The following is a 26,997-nucleotide window of genomic DNA, read 5'->3' as shown; positions in this document are numbered from 1 at the left end:
GAGTGAAAGAGAGACATATGTCATAAAGAAAAGCTTGGAATTCATTTTCCTTGCTTGTATGTGGTTGCCAGGTTCAAACTAGGTGAAGTGTGTTTTAAATAGTTTGCCTTAAGCACTAGCATATGAGCTGGCATGAAAGATTATTGTCCAAAAGGCAAATTCATTTATTACTAGCCCTGGTAGTATTTGTCACTTTATTCACTTGGGTAGCAAATATGTCACCCAGACTTTCATGGGGAATTAAACCGTTGTGCAACCTGACAATAAGAAGAATATTTTTAGCAACCGTGACAGGTATCTGGTACTCCTGTGTCTACACATTCCTAGTCACAATTCCCTTAACAGCTATTCTGAAAATAATCCCTTGGTACACCTCTGTCCGACCTTCCCGCTGCTTGATGGACAAACAGTTCTAAGCAGTGAGAGCTGCACACCTCTCTAGTGTCCCTGTCATGCCACTATAGCATGACAGAAAATTGCTACAGCAAATTGTTTTAATAACTTGCCATAAAGAAGAGCACTTTGCAGTAATCTAATCATGTAGTGACAAACTGTGGTGTACCCTGGTGTGTGGTTCATTTCATATCTGGAAGAAAATATTGAAGCTTCCTGGTCAAATGTAATTGATGGAAGAGGATTTTCTGTCATCATGATGATGGAGGACCTACAGATTCAATAACTGCCTAAATTTTTGATTATAAGTAATACAAGTGAAGGGGAAATCTGCAAGTGATATTCATTCTTCTATATCTTTTTCCCAGAATACTATCTTGAATTTCTTAGGGTCAGTAGTGCAAATCAATGAAACTTCAGGTTTTGGGGTTAAAACCAAACCAAACCAAACCAAACCAAACCAAACCAAACCAAACCAAACCAAACCAAACCAAACCAAAACAAAACAAAACAAAACAAAACAAAACAAAACAAAACAAAACAAAACAAAACAAAACAAAACAAAACAAAACAAAACAAAACATTCTAATATTTTAAAAACTGGGCCAAGTAAAGCAAGAAACATTACATTAAAAATGAAAAGTTTTTCATGTAACAAAAATATTTGAAAAGTAATTTACACTTCATTTCAGATGCATCTTTCATAAAGAAAATTTCTGTTATATTGACCATTACCTTCAGGCAACATAAGGTGAAAATTTATAATTTGCTGCTCTTATCCACCTGCCAGAGCATCCTCAAGTTTTGGCTGGGACTCTAAAGAGGTTTACCCATTCTGCACCCTGTGATTTGGCATATATATACTACAGAGACGGTGTGTACGGCAGTTTTCACCTATTCCTCTTGCAATGTCACTTGACAAGTGCTGAGAAGGCAGAACAGTCAAAAATACATCTTAGAATAGCTTTCCATGTGTCCTAAATTGAGGGTAAAACAGGAGTTCAAGCTGCCTACAAAGCAAGCATGTAGGTCTTTGGGGAGCTAGGGGTTTCAGGACATTCTTGGGATCTGAGAATCCCAATAAGTGAGCAATCCCAATAAGAGAAGCTTGAAACAGTCCCAAGCAAATGCATAAGTATTAATAATGAAGACCCAGAATGGGAGACAGGAAGGCACATGCCAATCATAGACTGCAGAGAGAGCTGCCAAAGGAAGAGGGCAAAGATCTTAAGAACCTCCCAGCAGGGACTTATTAAGTAAATATCTCAATTTCCTCAAGACAAAAAGAACTGAGATAAAGTTAAAGGTCTCTAATTTTAGTGATATCCTAAGGCTAGAAGTGTCAATGTCACCTAATGATCCAGAAATATTGACATGGATATGTGAGTGTTACCTTTCACAGAGGATCAGAGCAATTAGTACAGTGCTACATCAAATTCAGAATACTGGAAAATCAAAGTTGCCTCTGGACTTCAGGCAATTTTAAAAGTGCATTACAGATCTCTTCTCAGTGACCTTCAATCAAAAGGGTTACTACACCCTCTGAGGTCTAAGACCCTGGGTGTCAATTGATGCGCACAGATTTGCAACCTTCACAAAGCTAAGCTTTTTTGGGATGAAAATGCAGTACTTCTTTTCTCTCCTATCCACAAGTTCTGTAACACTTTGAATAAACTGGTGAAATATGGAATACCACAACACTTACACAAGAGAGGAATACACTATCTCTTGTCTGTCATTCCAGAATTTCTACTACAAGAGTGTGGGAAAGACAGCCATTAAGGGGATTGTTGACTATTTCCTCAAGCTATCTGACCTTGCTAAAGCAGTACAGAGTTCAGGGCAGACTAACGTGTAATATTTAGCCCAGCTTTGCAGAAGGATTTTGCAGCCCACAGAAAATTCCAGGCTATTGCCAAGGCACTGCTGCCAGTAAAATGAGAAAGTTACAGTAACATGATCCGTATCCACACCTTGATCTATGCTGCAGGTGCATCACGGGGCTCCTAGACTCAAAACCTGGTGTCAGAAATGTCAATAGGCTTTTTTACTTCAGAGGTCATTTTTGATGGCTTAAGATTTCACCATCAGAATCTGAATCCAACTGACTTCAAGGAGACTAAAGTTCCTACAGGAGGTTCTTAACTTTTGATGTGTATAAGTTCATCTGCAGAACCTCAGCCAGTCACCTCGATCAATAACATGGGTCTAGTGTGCAAAAAGAATTGGCTTCTTCCTATGTCTGTTAAATGGGTCTAAAAGTCTAAGGTTTAGGCTTAAAAAACCACTTAAATGGTCACTTTGAGTAAAATTAACTCTGACAGGTACAAGTGCTTAAGGAGGATTTAGGGCATATGTCTGCAACAAGTGGATTGCTTAAAACTGGTATATCACACATCTCAGGGATGAGCATTTTTGGGACAAGAATGAGAGATGCCTGAAGAAATAGCAACATCTCAAGGAAGTCAGTCTATTCAGCCTGCACTGATGAAAAAGAAAAAGGGCTGATGGTCCCATGTTACCTGGAAATTCTTCATTAACCTCAGCAGCCTTCACAAGTTGCACTGGCCAAGGCAATCGCCTCCAGAAGCCACCTTTTCAGTGCATAGAAATTTGTGAAAAAGAGGCACGTAGGCACTTATCTCCTCCTGCATCTTATAGACCATGATTTGAATGAGAACCTACACATCAGCAAACTAAATTTTTCAATTCATAGTTTCCTTTGCATATTTAGCTTTTGACACTTAAATCACATTTGAACATGGATGCTAACTCATGAGTAACACTGATCCTTTAGAAATCCAGATGTTTTTAAGGACTTGGAGTGAGAAGGAAGTACGGTAGACTAGATATGTGAGGCATTCAGTATCTTCTGTATTCATAAGCATTATAAGCTGTATAATATCCATAAAAATTGATGAGGCATGTATACATGAACAATACCTATGCTTGCAAGATGAAGGTGACATTTTCTAAACGAAACTAGTGTAATAAATTAGTGTTCACAGAATTTATAAAATTACTTCCAAATGGAGAATGGACATCTCCTGTCAAGATATTGGCCTTATTCAAGGAAACAGTAGGTTTATGAACTGTGCTTGTGACTACACTGTGGTAAGCTGGCATAATACCATCAGAAAATTAGATCTTGACATTCCCCTTCAAAACAGACCTGATTATTTTCTCTGATGGATTTATAGCTAAGTGCTCAAATGGTGCTGCCTGAATCGTTCCCAACCTGGGATTTCATTTTGAGTAGATTATGAATAACTGTTATTAACACCCCCCTGTCCTATATAATAAGCCACTTGCAGATTTGGAACACAGGAATTTTTTCAGGTATGATAAAATTGACTAAGTCTGCTCAGAAATCAAGCCATATTTAGTGTATGCCAGTGTTTCTGCCCTTTGCCTCACTTCCACTTGGGAGAGGTCAGAAGTCCCAATGTAAAGGTGTTTTTCTATCTACAGCTGCTCTTAAACTACAGGCACAGGCTTGATTTAATTTGTTGTTAGTTCTGCTTTGTAGAACCATAAATGATAAAATCTGAACATATTTTTCATTGTAAGCACAGACAGTAAATTGACACACAAACACACAGCTTTGAATTAAAATGGAATTAAAAAGCAAATAATTCCCAATTCATTTTAACATATTTAGAATAATTCTTAGAAAACCCCAACAATTGCAGAGCTATATTTACACAAAGCAATTTCTTCTCTGAGCAATAAAGGTTAGGGTATCATTATCTGGTGACATTCTGCTAAACACTGAATAACATGTGCATCATTTTCTGAAATTTTTGATTCAGTTCCTGTGTGGTGGTATTTACACATTCTTAAAACAGCCATACAAATATCCACTGCACCTCTGCATATGAAAAATGTGTGTGTGGGTGTGGCTACTCTGAGAATCATGAGCACAAAACAAAATACATATTCATGTTCAGATCTACTGTTTACTTTAGTAAAAGTATTTATTTTTATGTGGACCAAGTTTTCAGTTCCACAAATTACACTCCAAGGTATCAATGTAAAGGGTTTAACACGGTAATTGGACAATACAGGAGGCATGTTAAAGTAATCCGCCCAGTAAAGAAGACATGGATATGGCTAGCAACACTTTTTATGTCTTCATTTCAACATCCATGTTGTTTCTATAGAAGAACTGATATGTTCATCCTAAAATTTAATTCTGCTTTCATAATTTTTAATACCATGTCTATCTATCCAACTTCTAGGTCCTTCTGGAATTGTTAAAAATGTCCCAGGTTATTCTTGCATTTTACAAGAGCCTCTTTTTTTTCTTGTGATTTAGTAGGCAACAGAAATGTGGCAGAGTGGGAAAACAAACAAACAAGCAAAAAAAAACCAAACAACAAAAAATCCTCCAACCTTCTAATATAACTTAGGGTTTTATTGAGGAAGTATTGTCAAAAGGCTATGGCACCCTTTTCCACTATTACAGAGGTGTAATATAAAAACGTAAGAAACCTTGTTCATGCAAAGATCAGAAAAAAGCAATTGGAAAATGGACAGTGACAAAAACAGCAGCAGCAGCCAAATAAACCAGAAATGCCAGCCAAATAAGATAGACTCATGTGCAATGACTTCACTTTGCAAGTGTTAAAGACAGTCTACATTTTTTTTTTCCTTAAGTGGTTCAAGAAAGGCAGCATACTTTTTTATTCCCTTACCCATCATCCCTTGAAATCAGAAGAGTCCTGACCTAAAACACAGATTAAAATGTTTTCAGACCAAATCACCATTCCAACTAAGCATGTTTCACGACTCCTTAACTCGCTAGTACATTTCTGGAGTGACTTAGAACATCCTTTCATGTATCAATCTCCTTAAAGTAGTCCTTAGGGCTTAAAAGTGCCACCTAGGGCCAACTACAATGTGTTCAAGCAAGACTTGGTTAAAAAGAGTTTATTCAGATAGTAAGAGAAAGCAGCAATTGAAATGAAATGTACCGAACAGCTGGCAGACTGCCAAATGTCAGTGTATAACGAAGCCTTCCCCTCCTTCCTAACTAAGGACAGAAAATGTAGTTAGACAGGCCATTGTGATTGGTTAAAAGAGACACTAAAAAGTATTAATGTTCTATTTTTCCCATTGGCAATACATTTGTCCCAAAGTAGGGTCAAGGGGCTAAAGCCCACCTTACAAATTAAAAGGAGGAAAGGGGTTGTTTTGTTGTAAGTTTGAATAGTTTAGCCTGACCCTAGGTGAGACAGAAGGCAATTTTCACCTCTCAAAGAAGGTCAATTGCATTTGCCAAGGCACAGCAGATCGTGAATAGGACTTTAATTGTCATGCAGCATGACCTTCCCCCAGAAAAGGAGAGAATCATGCTGTTTAAGGATATCTGCAAAGACCAAAGACTAAAAATGTTAGCTTTCAAGCACATCTTTGGCTGAAAAAAGAACATTTGCAAGATTAATATTCTGCTAAATGATGTAGCATAAAGCAATTCTAGAAACTAGGCTGAAAAAACCCAGGCTTGTGCAGATTAGGGACTGCAAAAGATTCCTACACATCTAGTAGTCCAAACCAGCAACTCTTAGAGTTTTTTTAGTTCAAGAGATTTCTTTTTTCTCATCATTCAGGTAGGAAAAAAGGGGGAATAAATTGAGTAGAAAACACCTAGAAGAAACATCTGTGACTGAAGAAACACAGGGCTGAGGTATCAGGTTCATATTACCCTCCATAATGTATGGAAGAGGAATTTGTCAGGAAAATAAGAGACGTTTGCACAGAAGCCTCTGAATAGTTCAGAGGCTCTAGCTATTTTTAGCTGTGTATGGATCCCCAGCAGGGCTGTTACAACTGACTCAAAGGAAAGAAGTTGATGGTTGGTGGATTAGTCCTTGGCAAAGCTGAAAATACAGAAGGTGAGGCAATAACTTTAAGGGATTATCTTTTTTTTTTTTTCCCCTGTAAATGTTAACATTTTCTAGATGAAGAATAAGCATTGAAGATGGAAAACTACACTGAATTTTAAATATCACATCTGAATTTCCTGCACCCAATTTTATCTGTGTACTTTTACTTATTTATTTGAAACTCCACAACCATGTCCTTTTCCTGGAGAAAGACACTCAATGAATTAAAGAAAAAAAATTGATAAAACTTTCCCCTGTTCTTCAATAAAACCATCTTGCTATAGAAAGGCACGTATTCCCCACCGTCCACATGGAAAGAAGCAGCTGACTCAGTCCACTGAGCTCTGTATCTCTTTAGTGTTATTGGTAGAAATAAGTCCTCACTGGATATTGAATTCTTCAGTAAATGGGGCCACCGGCTTACTATCAATCAGATTTAAAGTGAGCTTGGGTTACTACAGTTTTTTTCTCCTTGAAGTGTTAGAAACTGTTGGTTTGTGATATTAATCCAGTATTTGTTCATCCCAGGCCCCCTATCTAAAGTTTTGTTCAAGATGGCAATACTTCAGCTGAGAAACATCAAAGCTGTGACCTCAAAACTCTGCAGTGCCAAGGGACAGCCTAGAATCGATGGTAATTCTCTGCTGAATAGCTGGCAGCTGAAGGTCACCCAAGGACAGAGACAATCAAGTCTCCAAGTTTGAAGAGCAGCACTGTGGAAAGAGACTTGGGGATCCTGGTTGATGGCAAGCTGAACACGAGCCAGCAGTGCCCTGGCAGCCAAGAGGGCCAACCCTGTCCTGGGGGGCATCAGGCACAGCACGGCCAGCTGGGCAAGGGAGGGGATTGTCCTGCTCTGCTCTGAGCTGGGAGGGCCTCACCTCGAGTGCTGGGGGCAGGTTTGGGTGCCACAATGTAAGACACTAAATTATTAGAGAGTTCCACCTTCCAAAGGAGGGCAGCTAAGATGGTGAAGGGTCTGGAGGGGAAGCTTTGTGAGGAGAGGCTGAGGTCACTTAGTCTGTTCACCTGGAGGAGACTGAGGGGAGATCCCACTGTGGTCTTCAACATCCTCATGAGGGGAAGCAGAGGACCATGTACAGATCTCTTCACTCTCATGACCAGTAATGGGACTTGAGGAAATAGCATAAAGCTGAGTCGGGGGAGATTTAGGATGGATATTAAAAAAGGATTTTCACCCAGAGCATGGTTGGACCCTGGAACAGGTTCTCCAGGGAAGTGGTCACAGCACCAAGCCTGACAGAATTGAAGAACCATTTGGAAAATCCTCTCAGACACATTGTGTGACACTTGGAATGTCCTATGGATGACCAGGAGTTGGACTTGATTATTCTGATGAGTCATCAGAATCATCAGTCATCAGAATCATGAGTGCCTTTCAACTCAGCATCTTCTATGATGTTAAGTCCTAGCAAAAACTGAAACCACTTTGGTACTGGATACAAAAAAGGTTTAAGATATGAGTACACCAAGAGGTCATAATACAGAAAAAAAAAGCTCACCAGATCAAGTAGATACAATGAAGGAAATAAGTAAAAATGAGAAGAATAAAACCACAGATGACTGTGGGAAGCCTTCTGATGACACTGCTTACACTGAGTAGGAAGCAGTGAAAAACAGGATGGTGGGTGATGAAAGATGGGCAGAGAAAAGATGGGAACACAAAAGTAAGGTTTCCTGACCTAATTTTTGAGGAAATTTTTAGACCTAGAAATGGAAACAAAGCAGGAGCATTGCTCAAAAAAGGAGAGCATGAAATAAAAAGTCTAACATGAGTAGTCATAATTAACGAGCTGCCTTTGTTTGTTAGTATCATGAAAATCTGCCATGGGGAAAAATTTTAGCAGAACCTTTTAACATTAAGCTTTATCCATACACCACAGTTATTTTTGCATAGCTAGGCAGTTACACTTCGTTTTTCTCTTCTTTTTTTCCCTTTTTTTTCTTTTCTGTGATGCTTGCCAGCCGCATTTTTTCTCACAAGTATCTCACAACCCATTTATGCAATGAGGCTTATGGATATAATGGCTTGATGTTCACTCTATAAAAAAGCAAGGGCATCAGAACTACCATATACAATGCAGGGCAGCATCTTTAGCTTCAGCCTACTCATCTGACTCTTGTTTTTCTGTTGCATTTCTGTCACCTGTTACGTAAGTCATGTAGCCAGTTCTTTAAAACAAATACTTCACCTACCTAGATAAAAGGGTGTCTTTATTAAGTTGTAATTTCCATTTCTTCAAGCTCACCCAAACCTACAGCTAAGCTGGCACATATGATTTACATGTACATATAACATTCCTGGACACAGTAAAAGGATATGTAGGTTAGTTTTAACGTTTTAACATGAGTATCAAATATATGCTGATTGATACAAGTTTCAGAATGTTGATTCATTTTTCAGGTTTTGATATGGTCTTCTTTTTCCTTCAGTCCCACAGCCTGAGATAGCCTCTAACACAGAATGAACATTGTGCAACATTCAACACATTTGTCACAATGTTTATGCAAATAATAATGGTATGAGGTGAGAGAAAGAAGCATGAGGAGACAAGAAAAGATAAGGAAAGGACAAAGATTCCGTGTGTTTCACTCTGTGTCATCCCATATTCTAGAATTTTTTGGTTTTCTGCTTTTGAAATTTCTCTCAAGGTGAATATGTATTAGTGAACAAGAAAGCAATTATTACTAATAAATATTAATAAACAATACCAGGAAAAAAGGTTATGAAAAATAATTATATCCAAGTTCTCTAAGAAGCACCTGCAGAACTAGAACAAGTCCATCACTTGTTTCAATTTGGACAACTTGCCAGCCAAGGTATCTGCTACTAGAATTTATCTCTTTTGGTGCACCATAATGTTAGCACAATGTTTTACTGGAGAGGCTGAAAAAATTCATCTGTTTTTACTTTATTTAGTTAAAGGCCATATTCAGTGTGCCTCTTCCTCTAGTGATAACCTCTTTCTAATACGTTCATCTTATTTTTATCATATTCTATTGCTAGGATAAACACCAGCTTGTCCGCTAACTAAAACTGACCACGTGAATTCTCACTCTCTGTATATCTCAATTAATTTTGCTGCTGATAAAATGTACTTTAATCTTTATTTTTCCACAGCCAGCTGTTCCTCATTTTTCTCCATATATCTTGGTGACTCATCCATGGCTTTTTTCCTATTGGAAGCAAACAAAAATTCATTGATTTCTTGGGGAGAGGATACAACCGGTTTTGCACACATTAGGTGCACATGGCTCAGAAACATACAACTCCTTTTATAATACCTGTTATCTCCTTTAAAGTCTCAGATGGCAGAAAAAACACATGAGCTATTATTTTTATTTCTGAGTATTTGGGAGGCACTCATGCACTACAGTGCAGAGATCTACTTAAGTACATGGGCATAGAGATGATCCCATCAGCCTCTCCAACAATTCAAGTCTCTCCCCCGGTGACGAATAATAACACCAGTTAAGAACAGTACATAAAAATGAGATTTATTCCTCCCTCTATGATCATGATTAAAGGAGAAGGGTATTTTTTCCTAAGACCATTAGTTGTATCCTTCTGCCTGCAAGTCTTGTCTCTGAAGCAATTACTTATTGACATATAAGTCTAAATCCTAAGTACACCTTCTATTCATACCCTCTGTGACCCTCCAGAAGCCTGCAGATTGCTACTGTGTATTAAGAAATTCTGAGTCTGAACAGAGGAAATAAACGAATTCGTCTCTCCTTTATTCCCCTGTACAATGATGTTTTCTTCTCTGTTGAAGAGTCTCTGCTACCTCTCAAAGCTGCATGCCTCATCCATCTCAAAGGATCCATTTTTCTTTAAGAAAGTTGATCAAATACATAGTTGACTTTTTCTTAAGTTTTGCTTTTTTAAAAAATAAAATGCTTACATACAGATTTTTTTTTTCCTGGAAATGAAATTACCTAGGCTTTCAAAGTATATTAGAAGAAAGAATGGTAAAAACAAAAAGTGTTTCAAATCCCATTAAATGTAGCATCCCATTTAAGTGAGAAAATATCTTGAAGGAACTGCTGATTTTCTCACAACTAGATAAAATCTGATGATATTTAAGAAAAAAGAAAAGATCCAAAATACTGCAGCAAGTGTTCATCTTCTTTACATCATCTCTTGATCTTCTGTACAAAAAACACTGCAAGTTTGGGGTTTGGGACAGTATCCAAATAGTAGCATTCCCGAGGGAGATGGGACAGCAGTATTTCTACCAGAAAAAAATTGAATTACTTACTTAAAAATTGCTAACTCTGACATGAATTAAAAAAAAAAAAAAAAAAAAAAAAGCGTGTAAGCGTGTTCCAATAGCGTTTTAGACAAAATATTCAGAAGAGCAATGAATATGCACAACATTTTGGAGGAAATGGCTGAGCCAGCAAAGACCAGCACACACTGCTTCACAGTAAATGGGTTCCAGAGACTGCCGTGCTTTTTGCATTCATTCAGTGACAGATCAGTCTAGAGAATGGTAGCATCTGGATGAGGGCAGATGGCTAAACTGTCAAATAATGACATTTTACAAAACTTCAGCAGTCTAAGCGCAATATGGTTCTAATCCCAAAGGCAGACAGGTAAACAATGGTGCAGAAGTTATAGCACTAGCACATAAGATTATTCATTATAATTATTCTAGGGGAAAGAATTCTTCTCAAAAGATTAGGCTGACAGGAAGATTGAGAGTTCTCTCAGAAAGAATTAGGTAACATCTTCCTTGTTTTGTTCATACATCTATTTTGCTACATTTTCCCCTCAAATGAGTTTCTTGTGGTGTGCTAAAATAACATAAGCCTTTCAAGGTAAAGATGTTCAAATCCAGCATTTTTCTGCAATTCATCTTTCACTGCTAAATTTTATTCAGTTTCAGAAATTCACTCCTAAATCAAAGATAGCCATTAAGAGAAATCTTTGCCCTTACAACAAGAATGCACTTGGATCACTTGGATCCAAAAAAATCTTATCTTTATTGTTCAGAGGAGAAAAATTACTCACAAAAATACCAGAAAATGGTAGCTGATCCTGTGGAGAGAAACTAGAACATATTTCCATTCAGTTGAACTTACATAGAAGCAAAATTTAAAGTTTTGAACAGTCCCACCTAAATCTGTGTAAAATCAAACTTCTGTAAAGAACAAGGGAAAAGCTCCCTCTTTTTTTTTTTTTCTTTTTTTTTTCTTTTTTTTTTTTTCTTTTTTTTTTTTCTTTTTTTTTTTTTTTTCTTTTTTTTTTTTTTTTTTTTTTTTTTTTTGGTTACTGACATGTGTTTTGGAAGTGAAGTCACAAAATGGATCGTCTAGTCAAGAGAGTATTCTTCCATTTTATACTGGAATTTCTGTTCCTTTTTTAGAGGTCACAGCAAGGTACCTTAGCAAGGAAAAGTGAACCATAACCTGTAGTTCATAGCATCATTCTTGAAGAGCAAATGAAGAGTTTAACTGATTTTTTTACATTTGCCAACAAACACTGACACCGTTAGCTATGCAGCTACATGAGCGACAGCTAAGCCTTACAGAAGTGACTGAGGGGTTCTTCTTTCTCTGTGGTCCCTTCTCCTATGCTTAATGTACACTTGTTCCCCAGCCCATAATATTCTGGGATGTGTAGTTTTGGAGATTTCCTTCCCCTGAGAATGGCCAGAAACCTGTGAAGGGCAGATAGACAGACAGGCAGGCCTGTCAAAAGAGAAGGGGCTGGAGGAGAGGGAAGAAAAGAGCTGGAAATATTAATAATATTACAAATATAAAGTTTTCATCTGCTTTTCATTAAACTGCTATATATAAATTTCTGTGCTTTACAGTGCTTGACAGATGTGATAAAATTGCATGGATGGCATGAACTAGCTGAAGTTCAATCTAAATAAAACCAAAGCATTACTGATTGGCAAGGGAAAGACTTTAAAAGAATAAGGAGTAAAGGTATCTGTTTTTTAAAATTGTATCTTATTGCTGGTATAGCTCTTAATGTGCATTTCATACTAGATTTACTTCTTTCTGAGTTCATACTTGGCAACATTAGCTCAGAAGAATTACTATTCCTCTGAGATACTTCCTATACCATTTTTATTGACACAGGGAAAATACTGAGGCTATCTTCAGGAAAGATCGTTCTGCTTGGATATATCATGGCAATATCCATAGCTTTGCCATCTGCAGAACAGAATTACGTAACCTTGGTGTGTGTTGACCACCACACTGAATGGTGCCAATGCCTGTATCAATGTATATGCCATTAATTATGTAATAGTTTAGAGACAGTGTGCTAGTTCTGAATTACGTGTCATTAAACAATGAGGAATCTTTTTTCCCTTCATAGTTATGCTTTCACTCCTGACACATGGACTACAACTTCCAACGTTAGGGCCACCATTTTCCCAAGAAAACCACATTTCTTAGGAATTTCTCTTTCTCAGTAGAACCGTTACAGTCTAAAATAGGACTTGAACTTTCCGAATTACCTTGATAGCATGGATAACCATAGAGCAGATGCTTAGGTGATATAACTATACGTCAGCTGTATACAATGGAGCAAGCCCCAGATTGTCTGTGGTTTTTTGCACCAGGAAATCAGGTTCATTTTTCAGGTACACAAATTCAGATTTATCTATCTATAAATGACAGATATTGTTTACCTGTTTCTTCAAAAGAATTAAGGTAAGGTTCTATAGCATATATCCAGCATATATCCAGATATGACTTTGTTTGTATTAATAAAGAGTAAGCATGGTATTTATGGCATGGAGTACATGCATGTTTTAACTATGATAATAAAGGTTGAAGGATCTGCCCTCTACAGTACCAAGGATTTTGAGAATAATTGTACTGGCTATTCATAGAAGAGCCACCAAATACACTGTTGGACATTTTCATAGTGTGCTTGTTCTCAGAAAGAATTTTAATACTGATTACAGAATCTTCTGTCTCCTGTGGTGAGTGCTAAAATTTCAGAGCCATCATCCCAAGCATAAATTCTGAAGTAATGTTGATCATGCCTTATCTGCTCTGCGTATAATCAAACTCATAAGGTCATATTGCAGCTTGTTTCACTTTTACTGATTTTCCTAGCCTAAGATCTCTATATTTTGTTTCTTATTTCTAAATTAATTTACAACCTCCACTTAGGAAAGTTAAACAAGCAATTTCTTTCATACAGACCAAAAGAAAATAACACTGACAAAGAAATCAAAGAGTGATTTAATACATCCCCTTGTCAAAAAGAGTGAACTATAGTTGAAGTACTAAACACTACCATTTGACTAAACTTTTGTTAAAGCCTTGCATGGAGAAATTAGACAACCTGCTTTGGCAAATATATTTCTACAATCTTTGCTTTTTTACCTGTCCTAAATGTCACTAGCTGCAATTTAAGCCCTCATGAACCTCTTATTTCAGTTAGAAGTGGGATTCTACTATCTCTATAGACACCTAAAACCAAACTTCGTGAACCAGCTTTAAAATTCCTTGCTGACTACAAAGAAATCAAAAATAAAACATATGCATACAGGGGATGTAGCTCTTGCTTGTCATTCTTTCACACAGCAAACCAGGGACAAACACCATGGTAGGCAATACCAGAGTAACTTATTTTCAATGTTACTTTTCCTTAAAATAGGAAGACATTAAGCTGCTAGTGTATAAATATTTAAGGAAATAAAATGTCATCAACTCAGCAATCAAACTGTGAAAATGTGAAGGTGGGATGAATCCAAAACTACATAGCCATAAGCTAATTCATATTCATATTCTAAAACTTTTCATATTTAAAAGGATTTGTAATATATAAATGTCCCGGGGGAAAAAAAAAAAGTAGGAGAAATATAGGCTTGATAAAAATACCAGTCTGTAAGATCACAGCAATTGGCTAACAGAAGCATGTATTTTGGGGAATTTCAATAAGGCAGCTAAGTTAGTTATACGTGGTTCTGAATAATGATATGTCCATATTTAGGTCCAAAAATACAAAAAACCTTATGAGATCTAGTTTCTGTCTACCAATCACACTACACAAAAGAATCAAATCAAGTTGCAGTTGTACCTTCAAATTTATTCCTTTAGAAAAGGAGAACTTGCTGCCATGCCACACTGTATTAGCTCTGTGTCTGAACTTATTGCTTCTCCCTCCAAGTGTACTAGATTGTGAGGGAGATCTGATATCTTAAAATGTTACTAGAGATCTCTTTATCCCTCCAAGCTTCACCTGAGGTACCTAGCTCAGAGCAAGCTTAATTGCACACATTTATTGTTATAAAAAGCTAAGGACAAATAAAAGAAAAAAGGGTAGTTCATAGTAGAGATATTTTACCTAAGGCACTTTGTGAAAATTCCATCATGCAGGGCTTTAGCAAAAGTATAGACAAATGGTAGTATTTATTACTTCAGCTATACTTTATTCTCCTTTTGGCACAGAGATGCATCTTTATCTCATGCCTTGGGGCACAGGAGTGGATCACCTCCCTTCTGGATGGGCCTTTTCCCACAGTGTATGTCACTATGAGGTCAGCAGAGTACAGTGAATTTTACTTGCCCCTAATCACTTAATGGACGGTTGCTAGTGGCATGAGGCTGGTTTGGAAGAAACAGTGGTCCACAAAACAGCTGCAATGAACATATCAGGTGAAAAACTCCATTAAAAAGGTCAAGTAAAGAATGATTTTTTTAAATCAGATGTGATAAAACAGGTAGAACTTATGTTCATTATCGGAAAACTTAACAGAAATTTCAATTCCTTCAATTAATTTATTGAATGAGTATTGCTAAAGCCTGGGTCTCCAAAGAAGTCTGAATGGCTGGAAGGTGAGACAAGAGGAAGTTACTTATTTAACCAAAAAGACTGTGCAGAACCTATATGATGATGTAAATTAAAGACAATACTTCATTAATAAACACTAATTACTCAAATTCAGTATCTTTGTAAGGATGAGAAACAAAAGAAATTATGCACTTTAGTAATATCTCTCTTTAGATAAGGTGAGTTTATCAAAGCAAATAAATATATTAAGAGGATTTAAAGGAATGTAAAAATGTTAAATACTTTGTGTGGGTGGGGACTGCTTAAAGCCACTGGGTTTGATGCTTTTTAATAAGCAGTAATTGTATACTGCTTATTAAAAAAAAAGAAAAATTTTTAAAAGAGTATAAAAAATGCTGATGGGAAAAAATGAGATGAACAAAGACAATAGAATTTAAAACAGCCTGTGGGAAAAAAATAGTCTAAATAAGGAAAATAGAAAAAAAACAAAGGAGCATAAGAGTAGGAAATTTGAATTTAAAACCATCACACAACAGTCAAGGCAGAATAACAGAAAACTCCAGGCAGAGGCATAAAACTAATAATAAATATTTTCCTTAAACATGTTTAAAACAGAAAGCTTGTCAGTAAGATGACAGATGTGGTCAAGGTGCAAAGAGTCTCCAAGGAAGGCAAAGTTGTAGCAGAAATACTAAATAAATTCCTAGTACTTGTCTTCATATTGGAGGGTAATCTATATTTGGGGGATACTAGCTTGAACTTAAATGACCACAGGAGAAGTTTTAGAAGAGAGTGGTAAAATAAACAGTTCAAATTTCAAGTTTCTAACAAACTTCAGCACTATGAAGTCAAGTTCTAAAAGAATACCATATTGGTGAATTATAAACTCCTCTTGCAAGTTTAAATTAAAACTGACTTTAAATTAAAACTGACAATCTACCAAAGGAATAAAAAAATGCCATAAGGATGAATGTGTGAATGTTCATACTAGTCTGAATTCTTTAGTTAGCAAATTTGTTGAAATTAATATGAAGAATAAAATGAGTAGACACATGGATAAATGTGATATAATTGTGAAGTGGGAGCACAGCTCCTGCAGCAGTAAGCCATGCTTCACAAATTATTAATCACATTAAGAAGAATTTCCCAATATTTTAGGACAGCATTGCTAGAGATCCAACCCTAAATCACATAACCCTGAGTAAATGGCTGAGTTCAGCAGCGGGCAGAGACAGGAAGCTGCCTTTCAGAAACACAAACTAGCCCAAGTGCAGAGCCGTGCTGATGCATCTTATGAGTCCCAAAATGGGGTGAGAAGCTGTTCTGCAAAAGCTTGAGGTGCTCGGCATTGTATTTTATTGCTCATGGTAAACAAGACATCTGTGAAATCAGGACAGCAGTGAGTAAATACAGCAAAACACTACAAACACCTCTTGTTCCAGGACATATGCACAGTCAAACTGCTGCCCACACTTAGAACTAAGTTGTGTAAAGTCCCTTCAAAAACCACACAAGCAATCTTAACCACTTGACACAACCACAGTGGCAGGATGTGAGACCTCAGAGAAACTTTTCAAGAGATCCCTGCATGAAACATGGGCCACTTCAATCCTACCTGGCTGCGTTAATGTAAGAAATTCAAGAGGTCAGAAGATTATCATGCTAGGAAGCCTTCAGAACAACAGCAGAGAGCAAGGGGGAGTTCAGTGGCTCAGCTGTCCATCAAATGATAAACTGGTTTGCTTTCCTACAGTCAGACTGATTTTCTACTTCTGTCATGAACAAAGACAGGACAACTCAGCAAGATGTGCAAAGACCCATCATACAGCCCCAACACCTCCATGGACATCATCAGATCTAGAGGAAGTTCCAGAAACTTGCTTTATCTGGTGATTAAACAGCTCAGATTAAAAGGAAACATACTTGCTCCTTCTAACAGAAAAAAGAAAAAAAAAAAGAAAAAAGAAAAAAAAAGAGAAAAGAAAGAAAAAAAACCCTACTTGGCTTCCATTTTGTTTGTTTGCTGTCTTCTGTGTTTGGTAAACCTCTGTGCATTAAATTGACAAAGCAGAGAAAAATTGTGATGATACACCAGTGGTCAGCAAACCATCCTTCAAAGAAAAACACTGCTGATAAGATAAACAACTTGTGATGTACTTAATTACAATATTTCATACTCATTTAGCCATCTCCACATCACAGCACTAACAAAGTGGATTTCAAACAGGAAGAAAGACTCCTTCACACAAGCCCAGAGGGCTAATTATAAAATAGCAACCTACTTTTTTTTTTTTTTTGGTAGCATTTTTTTCCAGTAGAATTTATTGAGCTCATTACCAAGCTGCTTATAAAGTGATTTGAAATGAGGCAACATTAAAGCATTCTGAAAATCCCTTGTACTTAGTCATCTTGACACTTTGTTTGAACTTGAAGCATTAATATGAAATAACTGCAGAAGCCCCATATTCCTGATTCTATTGTTTGACAGTGCATTTAAAAGCTAAAAGATTATATGATCGAGGACTTTTAATCAGCACAGTAATTTGTAGGAGTGTCTCAAGTATTCATAACTTTGAAAAGACCAAAGGGACATGCATGTGAGAAACAAGACAGGTATAGCACATGTCAGACTAGAATAACACAGCAATATGAAACCAGGAGTACAAATACTGCTGGAACTGAGGGGGGTTTTATTGCTTTTTACAGGCAAGACTGAAAATTGAAAGATACACATCAAAGCCACTAAAGAATTCCACACATTGTACCTTATTAGCCTGATTTTACCTTCTGTAATCACATTATATAATATGCATCACCAGATTAACCTGCTTGGGGTCAGCAGAAGGGCCATCATAAATATATTTGAAGTGAAGCCTGTGAGGGTTTTCAAAGTGGTAAAAAAATTTATAGAGAGGAGTAGTAAAATCTATGGAAATCCATAGCACATTAAAGTGAAATCTGTGAATAGCCTTGCTTTTCATCGTTCCCCCCACACACCCCCATGAATTAGTGTCTGAACTAATAATTAGAGGCAATGGAAATGCTTCTGTTGAAAAAATGTTTAAGATCATCCTTTGCTGTAACTGCATTTTAATGTTCTGCCTACCTTATTACAAAGCCTTTAAAGGAAAGGTGAAATAATTTGTAAGAAAAGAAAAGGGGCATGAGCAGTACAAATACTGAATGTATCACATTGTGGTCTCTCCCACAAAAGGGGAAGAATCCCCAAATGTGGTTTATAACAAAGGAGGAGCAGATTCCAGGCAAATGTATGCAACAAGGGTACAAGGAGCTCCCTCCTCCCCCCAGTATTTTTTTGGGTGTAAGAGAGTGATTCAAACCCTTCGTGGGGTGCACTGTGAAATGAGATCTCAGCAGAACAGCTTGGAACCTGCAATCCTCAGCAGCTCTCTTAGTATGCTTGATGGCTTCTTATGCACAGCCTTAAACTAATAAGGAAATACTGAGATAGATGTGTTGGTCTGTAAGCTGGAAAGAATTCATTAGCTAAGCAAGATCTAGCCAAGTCATTACTTAGGAGACCCCCCAAGGAATTCCCATGCAGTTTATAGAAATGGTGTCAGGGCCCTGTTTTTCAAACCTGCACAGTTGTGTTAATAAAAGTGATGCCTGGGGAGGAAAAAACATAGTCCCTAAAAAGTCAATATATTGGGGAAAAAAAAAAAAAAAAGGGAAATAAGTAAAGCAGAAAGGAATAGGAAACAAATACAAATGCATTGGTTGGCCAGCTGCAACATTTGCATCTCCCCACCTGCTTAGCTGCTCTCGGGCTGGAGAATTCAGCACTTGATCTGGAAGGTGACTTGAGAAAGGGTTTCAGGAATAATGAGGTGATGCTTTTTTCATCATAGTTCCAAGTTTTGTACATGTTTTCACCAACTAGGACAGCAGCTTCCCCCCTCAGAATTCTTATAGTAGAGACGCACCATCATTTAGATCAATTTATAGTGGCATTTGCTATCTTAATGAGGATTTAAATGAAACTCTGAAACATTGATGAGATGTCAGAGATGGCTTGCATTTTTTGAAGTTTCTCCCTGCTTCCTTGAGAGGAGAGATGAAAGATCGCTATGTTGTGTTAAAGAAACAAGCATATAAAATAAAGAGAATGACCAGAGGATTTCAAGAAAAATGTGTATTTTGTGTTGCACATTAAATTTTTGTGAGATCAGATAGCATAAAGGTGACAAACTTGTACCTTTTCACTCTTGTTTCTTTAATTTGCATCCATGGGACTTCCATGTGAATGTGATTAAAAGCTGTGACCATCTTTAACTTAATATCTGGAATGATAACAGTTTTGCCAGGTTTTTTCTTGTATCAGTTCTAGAATGGTGGTACAATATCAGAAAATCTACATTATTGCAATTTATGCCCTTCTGTAGTAAGGAAAAAGAAAGATAATCATTAACATTTTGTTGTCAGTTCGGCATTTTATGGTTTTCTAAACAGTATTTAAAGATAGGGATTTTTATTTCATAATTCAGGAAAACACAATCTTAACTTTAAGCCCTATTATATTCCTTTTGCCCTCAAAGCAAATATATGCTTGCTTAGTAATCAACATGACTCATTTTTATATGTGTTTTCTGCTTTTAAAGCAAAAACTGTAAATATGAATAAAGTTACCTATTATATATCTACTTACCTGAAAGGTTAAAATAATACCACAATTTACACAACACAAAGAAATATTTTTATCTTATGGCATAGTTTTAATTGGCTGTTTTCCTTTGTGAAAGTTACAGTTGGTTTCATTTGTACTCCTTTGTGTGTTTTCCACACTTCAACATCATATTTAGGATGTATTTAGCTCTTTGATTTCACTTCTTAAGGGGAGAGCTAGAGCACTTCTCATCACTCACAGATCCCATGGAGGAACATGAATTAAATAGGAGGAGGTTATCTTCTAGATATGAGGTGTTGTGTCTCCTGATTTTAAAAGGGAAGTTGCTGTCTCAACGAGTTATCCACAGTTATTTACAACACTGCTGTTGCTGAAAATCCTTTTCTTTTTTCCAAATGAAATGTTGCTCAGGTCTAACTCAATGGGGTAATCCTTGTGCTCTGTTTAATGCTTACTTGGTATAGCAAAACCTTAATATTCCCATTGATTTAGTTTAAGTTTAAGTTGCTGAACTGGTTGAAAACATTATGATGGAGTTAACATATAAAGGTGAAGTGACAGTGAGAGTAGCAAGATAATTCTCCTGAGTGCAAAGTACCAGCAGGAGCAGAGCTAGAGACAGCATGGACCAGCTTTGCTCCCACTCCAGTTTTCCCTTGACAGATGTGTCAAACGGGGGTAAAAGCACATCCTCAGCTGCTGCCAGTCAAGATAAGGAGTTTCTAGTGAGGAGCTGCACCTGAAAAGTTCATACTCTCAAAAAAATGTGGAGGTTGTGGCAGTTGGAAAGATTGCAAATGTGGCCAACAGGTGAGAGAGGAGGGGGGTCAGAGTTTAACTATGGTTGAAGATGAAAGTATTATCCCAAATAGCTGATGTATGAGAATATATAATAACCTGTACTATCTTTGCATTTTTCAGATCAATGACACCTAGCAGTTTTTCCCCAGCCCCACGATCATGTGTTTTCACTTCTGACTTTTATGAACTGTGTCTCAGACATTTTAATGGAATTTAGTCATGGCTTTGCTCAGCCTTCAGCAACCGACTGACCGGGAGAGCCAAGATTCGTTTTTTAAGAGCGTCATCTCAAGCTGAGGCCAACAGTAAAACTGGGTCTCCTGCCTCCCAAGTAAATGTTCCAGATGCCGAGATCCTGCATAAAAGCCGGTCAACAGCACCACCAGCAGGCTATGAAGTTAGGGGAGAGGTGAATACTGTTAGTGGGCACTTCGTGCCTGGCAGAGGCCTTCAAAGGCAGCCCTAGGAGCACACCTTTCCTAAGGCACACAATCCAGAGAGATGCACCCAAATGCTCTGCTAAACACCTGTACACCTCCCCATGCACAGTAATAAGATTTCTGTCGCCTAATCTGGTTTTCAACTCAATTGTCACTGCCTACGGCTTTGCAAAGGCAGGAGTAGATGGCAAAGAGGTTTTTACAGCATTCTTTCTGTCTCATATGCCCACCTTCAGCATTCAGGGAAGTGTAGATTTTACATTACCACTCAAGATGCTTTGAAAAGTCCCTAGATTAATATCTCTCCACAAATACAATTTTAAACCTTAACCATAGTTCAGGTAGTAGTCTGAGACATCTAAGAGATTTACTTACTCATTTACTTTTAAGAATCTGGACCCTAAAAACATTTTTTATATTTAAAGGATTTTACCAGCAAAGAAGTACCAGCGTATTACACCATTGATGTGTTGACCAAATGGGAAAAGATTAACTTTTTGCTGAAGTAATTAAAGCACTCATGAAGGGTAAAAAGCACTATATTAGCACAATAACTTCTAATTTTTGGTTGTTTCCTTTAAATTTTGACTCTGTGTTGGCACTGTATCCTCTTTCTTGCATATCTTCAGCCATGCAGAAGCACATGTCTACATATTCTAGCATAAGATATTTACACTGGCAATGCCGAGTCCCTGTCAAGAAGTCAACTAGGTGTTACTACATCTACTGGGAAAACTTTTAAATATCCTTAACAATCTCAGCCTAGGTATCTGACCATAGCAGCAACTATAACCTGAGTAAGCTGAGTGGCATCCATCCCTGGAACCAGGATGCCAAGGTTAATTTAGTTTCAGAACCAGCAGAGCTACATAGGAGAGCTTTGAAGGAGCAATGAAAGGCACCGCAAGTCTGGTTCATTTAAAATCATCTGATCTTCTTTCTAGTTAAACACTAAATGAAAACTTTCTCAGCTCAGAAAAAAAAAGGCTCAAGAAAATAACTCTCCAGCTGGTTTTTGCTGATAACTAGAAGCACTAGGAGAAAGCTGTAACTGCATTCTCCAGGAATTTGTGACCACTGGCCAAAGCAGCACTCTATACATATATGACTGTAACAAGACTCTCTTTAATAACACTGTAATTCATGCATGAAGACACTCTCGTATATGTTTCATAGCTAACCTTGCTTCAAATGCATTTCTGTTTTGCAACTCTTCGATATACCTGATATGAATCTAAAGAAATACATAATCTTCTGTTTAAGCCATCTAAAGGGCAGGTATTCAGAACAGATGAAAGCACGTAAAATTATATTACATCTTCCTCAATCCCTCTTAAGACAACAGATTGTCAAAATTAGAATGGGGCTAAAAGACTGACGATTTTATCTAAGAGTTGCTCCACAAACTTGTGTGCAGAAATAATCTTTGAAAGCATGTTTGCACATAAATTCAGTTGTGTCATATCCATCAAGCTGACCATGCTTTCAGATTATTGCCTACTGCTCTCTCCTTCCTCTAAGAGAAAAGACTTTGTGATATAACCTATTGGTAAGACAAAGATGAATAGAATAGAATAGAATAGAATAGAATAGAATAGAATAGAATAGAATAGAATAGAATAGAATAGAATAGAATAGAATAGAATAGAATAGAATAGAATAGAATAGAATAGAATAGAATATTTCATTTGGAAGAGACCTTCAATGATTATCTAATTCAACTGCCTTGCGATTTCAAGACTGAAAAAAAATTAAAGCAAGTTATTCAGGATGTTGTCCAAATGTCTATTTAACACTGACAGCTTTGGGGTACTGACCACCTCTCTAGGAAGCCTGTTTCAGTGTTTGTATATCCTCTTGGTAAAGAAATTATTTCCAGTATCCAGTCTGAACCTTCTCTGGCCCAGCTTTGGACCACTCCCATGCTTCCTATTACTGGGTGCCAGGGATAAGAGATCACCAAATCCTTTTCTGTTTCTTCTCCTCAGGAAACTGTAGAGAGAAATTATTTTTTTTCTCCTTAGATTCTTTCTCTCCAAACCAGAAAAGCCCAAAGTCCTTAGCTACTCTTTACAGGACACTGCTTCCAGCCCTTACATCCCCTTTGTTGCCCTCCTCTGGCATTCATTCACCTTCACATCCTTTTTAACTTGTGGGCCCAGAACTGCACACAGCACTCAGGTGAGGCTGCACCAGTGGTGAATAGAGTGGATTCACCACCTCTTTTGAGCAGCTGTGTTGCTGTGTTTGATGCACCCCAGGATGGGGATTGCCCTCTGGGCTGCCAGGGCTCAGTGCTCACTCACACAGAGCCTGCTGTGGGCCAGCACCCCCAGATCCCTTTGCAGGGCTGCTCTCCAGCCAGTCCTCTTCCCAGTCTGTACTTGAGCCCAGTGTTACTCTGTCCTAGATGCAGAATCCTGCATTTGGATCTGTTAGATTTCATCCCCTTAATCACAGTCCAGTGCCCCAATCTGTCTAAATCCCTTTGCAAGGGGCCTTTGGTCCTTCAAGAGAGCCCACAGCACCTCCCTGTTTGTATCAGCAAACTTGGTAATGGAGCATTCAACTCCTGCATCCAGATCATTGATAAATACATTGAACAGAACTGGCCCTAGAATTGAACCCCAAGGAACAGCCCTGGGGACCGCTGTGGTCAGTCAAATCTAGCCCCGCTCATGGTAGTAAAAACTCCTTTGAGCTCTGCCTTTCAGTCAATTCCACACAGTCAATCCACAGCCACAATTATGAGGAAATAGACTTCTTTGACAAAGTACTCATTAACAATCACTTGGTTGGATCTGATAGTTACCTTGATCTTATGATTTTAAAAATCATATCCAAGTTGTCAAAAATCCCAAAATCATTCTAAATAATGAATGAAAATTTTCTGTCTGCTGTGTGTTATGGCTCATAACTTGTGCATTTTGTAATCAGTAATCATTTGTATAATGAGTTCAATTCTGTTTGTAGGTCACATAACACCTGCTCATCTGAAGAAATATACCAAAGGACTGTGTCTTAACTGCCCAGAATTTCACTGACACTTTAAAACTCAGCTACTATGTTTTCCCTGTATCTTTGTGAACCAATTTCTATTTCAAAGCCATTTCTCCAACTGTTTAATTAGCAACCAGGTAGATTTAATTAATTAGCTAGTTAGATGTGAACCATCAGGGGAGACTGAAATGCAAAAAGGCTCTCCTGCGTCTTCACTTTCAAAAGGACAAAACCTGCTTTGCAAAAAATCTTTCAATTATCTTTTTACTTCCTATGGAAGTGTCTATGTGCACTGATGAAGCTAAGGATCTATGAACTTTTCCATTATAAACTCATTTTTGAGCTCCCGTGGCTTCTGAGCACTGAAGCAATCCACCTCAAGCCAAAACAGCCTATAGGGTCTCAGATCAAAGGAATTTTTTTTTCCTCAGAGGACAGAGCAGTTAAAAAAAACCAACTTTCTGTAGGTATGGCAGGGTGGGTTTCTCCTTTTATCTCACCATTCTATATAACTCAAAACCACTCATATTGTTTTTTTTCAAAGACGACATTGTACCACCCAATAACATATAGGAACTTAGGATCTTGTGCTTCAGTAAAAAAAAACCAAACAAGCAAACAAACACAAAGATAAAAAATATAAAAGAAAATGCAGTGGCTGTGCAGCTGGTGACACACCCTGAAATTCAATAATTCTTTGTGAACAGTAACTGTTCCTTTGCACATTTTATTGCACTGAAGAGCCTTAGGGATCCATGAAGCACACACTGCAGCAATGGGTTACACTAAGGCAGTTTTCCTAAGATAATATTTTTCAAGCACAGACCAAAACAAATGAATACTGTAGTCACACTAAACTGTTCATCACACAGTAGCTTCTACAACTGATGCTGGAGGTTTATTTTTGAAATCTAGTAAATAAAATGAAAATATTTTTGTGAGGAAGCCCTTGGGTGACAAAAAAAGGGATCCACGAAGTGTAAGTGATTCTGCTTAAAACAGTCTGAACTTCCCTCCACCAGTTTATGGTTCCAGTTCAGACAAGCCTGGAATTGTAAATATATTTGTTATTCTTTACAGCTATTCACTCTATAAATACTTTTTCATGTTCCAGTGCTTCTGGTTCAAAAAATTCTATTGCATTTCAGTCCTCTCTATTTTTTATTGTCTTCTGTATATTCATGACCTTCCTTACATCTGGTTAGTCCCATTTAATTCACCAAAAGACGAGGAAAAGGTCACACGGTCATTTTAGGAGTTAGACTCCAAGTATGAGTTTTCTGAAACAGTTTTGGTTTGTGTCAGTGTCAAGTTTAGTCTTTCAAAAAATTCAAGTGTGTAATTTTTCAGTTATCTCATGTAAAGTTATATCCTTTGCTTTATTGCCTCCTTTTTCCACAAAAGCTGACAGAAAGTTTGTTGATATCTCAGAATGAGAAGAGGGAGCAGGGTGTATCAGCAAATCCCAGGAAACAGTTTTTAATAGTATTTCTGTCTTACTATTGCCTTGCATGTGCTCCAGGGCAGATCATTTGCTCACTCAGAAGTTTGATTTTTTCTCTCTAGCAGAAGGACAATATTCTCATTCCTGACAAAGGACTTCAAGAGCTCCAGGGCAATATTTTGTGTTATTATCAAATGTTGCTCTTTCTACTCAACTCAATATTTAAAGTGTTTTTGAAGCATTTGCACATGATAAGGAAATGTTAAGAACGAGAAACATTTGGCTGTAGATGTTCTACTTTATTGTTGTTTTTACTGGATACATTCCTGTTTGCTGTCCAGTGTTTCATACACAGGGATGAAATGTAGCCTTACAAATGGTGTCATGGAGAGGAGGAATCATCCAGTTCAGACATTCAATCAGAGTTACTAGGTGTCACACAGTAACAGAATTTCCGAATTCGGTGTTTGAACTCAGTAAGAATAGTATACATCCTTTTATTTCACCAGAGTCACACCAGGATTACACTTAGGCAAAATAGCATTTGATGGTAGAACTTGAACACTCTATAGGCCAAAAAAAAAAAAAAAAAAAGGATTGATAAAAATATTGTTTAGATCTATGAGCTCTCATAAGAATGGGAGCTTACATACCTTCATGGGTGTGACTTTTGCAAATCTGACCCTATTCTATCTCCCAACACCCAGATGTAGGAGAATCTGCATGCATGGGGTTGCATGCTTCCACCTTGTTCATATAAAATCTTCTGTAAGGATCAAGCACAATTGCAATTCATTTGTAGAGAATTATAGAATCATAGAATCATTTAGGATGTAATATATTCTTAAGGTCATTAGGCACTTCTGAGTCCACCTCTAAACCATGTCCCTAAGTGGCACATCTACGTGTCTTTTGAATACCTGCAGGCAGGATGGTTTCACTACTTCCCTGGATAGTCTGTTCCAATGCCTGATAACACCTGGTGAAGAAATTTTACATTTCAGGTAGAGATTAATAGGTCTCCTCTCAGCCTCTTTTTCCCCAGACTAACCAATACCAGTTCCTCACCAGACTTGTGCACCAGACCCTTCACCAACTTCATTGTCTTCTCTGGACATGCTCCAGTGCCTCAATGTCCTTCTTGTGGTGAGGGGTCCAAAACTGAGCACAGGATTTGAGATGAAGGCTCACCAGTGCAGATTACAGGGCAATGATCATTTCCCTGGTCCTGCTGGCCACACTATTGCTGATAAAATCCAGGATGCCCCTGGACTTCTTGGCCACCTGGGCACAGACCTGTCAACACTCAGCTGAGTGTTGACCAGAACTCACAGTCTTTTCCCACCAGGGATATTTCCAGCCACTCTGCCCCATGCTGTGGCATTGCATGGGGTTGCTGTGACCCAAGTGCAGGATCTAGCATTTTTACTTGTTGAACCTCAAACAATTGATCTCAGCCCACTGATCCAGCCTGTCCAGATCCCTTAGTAAAACCTTCCTACCCTGCGGCAGATCAACACTCCCACCCAACTTGGTGTCATCTGCAAACTGACTGAGGGTACATTCAATGCCCTCATCCAGATCATTCATAA

Source organism: Prinia subflava, chromosome 2 (genome assembly GCF_021018805.1).
Source record: "Prinia subflava isolate CZ2003 ecotype Zambia chromosome 2, Cam_Psub_1.2, whole genome shotgun sequence".
NCBI lineage: Eukaryota > Metazoa > Chordata > Aves > Passeriformes > Cisticolidae > Prinia > Prinia subflava.
This window is presented reverse-complemented; position numbering follows the sequence as displayed.